Here is a 2,828-nt window from a genome sequence, read left to right on the forward strand (position 1 = left end):
GAGGGCTTACAAAGCCTACAGTTGTGGCAAACAGGTGTTACTAAATAGCCTTCTTTTGGTAAATTTAAAAATATTCATGTTTCCATAGACACGTTCTCTGGTGCAGTTTTTGCTTCCCTTCACACAGGTGAAACTGGCAGCCATGCCTGTCATCATTTCCTGCAAGCTTTTGCTTCATTGGGTATACCCCAAGAAGTAAAAACTGACAATGGTCCCGCATACATATCTCAAAAATTGGCCACATTTTTAAATGAATGGGGTGTTCGACGCATTTTTGGTATTCCCACTCTCCCACAAGCCAAGCAATCATTGAAAGAACACATCAAACCTTAAAACGCATATTAGATCAACAGAGAGGGGGAACGGAAATCACCCCACAGATGAGACTGAGTAAGGCTTTGTATGGTTTTAATTTTCTAAATAGTTCAAGTACAGAACCAGATCCACCAATCTTTAGACACTTTTCAAATAGCACACAGGCAAAACTGAAAGAACATCCTCCTCTTCTAATTAGAAACCCTGACTCTGGACAGATGGAAGGCCCGTTTCAATTAATAACGTGGGGCAAAGGGTATGCTTCTATTTCCACAGGTGCTGGAAGAATTAAGTGGGTTCCTGCCAAAAACGTCAAACCGTATCGCACTTCAGAACCTGTTGTCGAGCCTAGAACTGAGGAAGCGAGTACGCAGATGTGGACCGAATGGAAGGATCCCGGGTCTCGCCTGACGCCTCTTGTGCCTGACGTTCTTTGTGCATCGGTGGAACCCATGAACTCTGATTTTGTGCCAATGTTATTTATGAGTATACGAATTGAATGCTGAATGTTTGTTTAACAAAGCTAATTTTTGGCTGAAAATTTAGGTTCTTGTTTTTATTTAGAAAGAATTCTGCCAAAACTTAGTTCTTGAAAGAGATGGGGCAGAATCAAATGGTATACTTGTTTTGCTTGATGTTAATTGTTTTTTGTCGTGCAGATTTGCCTGTGGATCAACCGAAAACGAGTGTTTGGGTGACCTTAGCCAAGGCTGCCGGATCGGATACTATATGCCTGTCTAATTCGGAACCAGAAAAGCCTTTCTCAACCTGTTTTGGTTGGTGTGCCAGTGAAAGAGTTTCCTTTGGTCAGAAAAGAATCCAATGGTAAACCAGGTGGAATTGACAATAGGAAACAGTCCTTCCTTCAATTGGAACATTTGTTTGAAAAAACTTCTCAGGGCAGCAAATGTTTCAAACAGTTGGGATGTGTTTCTGGAGACGGACCAATATCCACGGCAATTGCCAGAAGGGTATTGGATCAATTTGCGGAGACAGAGGTTGGCAAGGCATTCCAGCCCACCTTGAAGGTGGCCCTTGTAGCATTGGTATGCTTACCATAATTGCCCCCCACTGCCAAAGCAGTGGATGAAAAAGAAACAAAGGAAAACAAGAGCTGTTCCTCTTATGAATGAGAACTGTCAGAGTGATTTTATGCCTTGGAATGCCGCCAGAAGGCTTTCAGCAGGTATATTTCTACCCCATTGGCTTCAGCTGTGGCATTGAGACAATTAGATCGAGTTGGATGTTGGCTGAGCAAACAAGCTAATGCCACATCCTCCGCAATCAGTGATATGTTGACCGATGTTGATAGTATTAGACATGCTACTCTTCAAAACAGAGCAGCCATTGATTTTCTCTTACTGGCACAAGGACATGGTTGTGAGGAATTTGAAGGATTGTGTTGTATGAATTGTCTGATCGTTCTGAATCCATTCACAAAAGCATTCAAAAATTAAAGGATCTGACAGCCCAAATTAAAGAAGATGGAGGTTCCTGTTGGATGATTTGTTTCAAAATTGGAGTTTTGAACCTTGGCTAAGGCAACTTTGCAAGATAGGTCTTTACATATTAGGTGTTCTAATGCTGATATTGATAGTGGCCACCTTGTATACTCTGTGTGTTCGGCGAATGATGAACAAAACAGTCTAGAAGTTTTTGTCATTCAAGCAGGAGAACTAGGAAGTAGAAGCACAGAGAGTGTACGAAATCTCACGAAAGCAGTAGATGAGGGTATTGACATGAACGAAGGTTTTGAATTAAGGCCTTGGAATCGACCAGAGTTTTTTGAACGATGCCTTGTGACTGTTGCCAAACGTGATTCATATCTCCTCAGGGTTGGGTCTTCACAGCATTAAGTTGCTGTGCCGTAATATAGCAATGCTTCAGTTTAGTGATAATAGGTCTTCAGCAGATAATAAGCAGAAATTTTGCAATAGAGCTATGAAACGCAAATAGCAAGTGACAAGAAAATGAAAATCTTCTGGGTCAAACAGAGAGGGGGAAATGTTGGAATCCATAAGGTTAGAGGATTTTTAAGAAATGGTTACAAAGAAGTATGTAGGCCTTAGACTGGAGTTTTGTTAGCATTGCAGAAAAGTTTCCCATGCAAGCAGAAAAAGTTTTCCATGCAAGCAGATAAGTAGTTTCAAAGCTCAGTTTTTGAAATTTCAGAAGTGACCTTTTTCTTGTAACATTGTCTCTAATTGTTGAAAACATCCCATTCAACTTTTGGATAAATTCGTTCCCATTTTTGTGTTCTTTTAATAATCTTTCTTTTTCGCTATTTGCCTCCAACGTCACCCAAGCGCTTCTCTCCGAGATAAGTTACTTACAATTTTTCTTGGCTTCGGCGGGAGAGATGTTACAGTGTGCTCCTTGGTTTACACTTGGAAGATCTCCGCAGCTGGTACTTTCCACGATTTTTCTTTGTTTTTCTTCTATTCTACGTCCTCACAACACGAGGCACCAATATGCGGGGACGCGACAGGTATAAGTCCAATAGTGTCAGGAAC

The sequence above is a fragment of the Melospiza melodia genome, chromosome W (genome assembly GCF_035770615.1).
Source record: "Melospiza melodia melodia isolate bMelMel2 chromosome W, bMelMel2.pri, whole genome shotgun sequence".
In the NCBI taxonomy this organism is placed as follows: Eukaryota; Metazoa; Chordata; class Aves; order Passeriformes; family Passerellidae; genus Melospiza; species Melospiza melodia.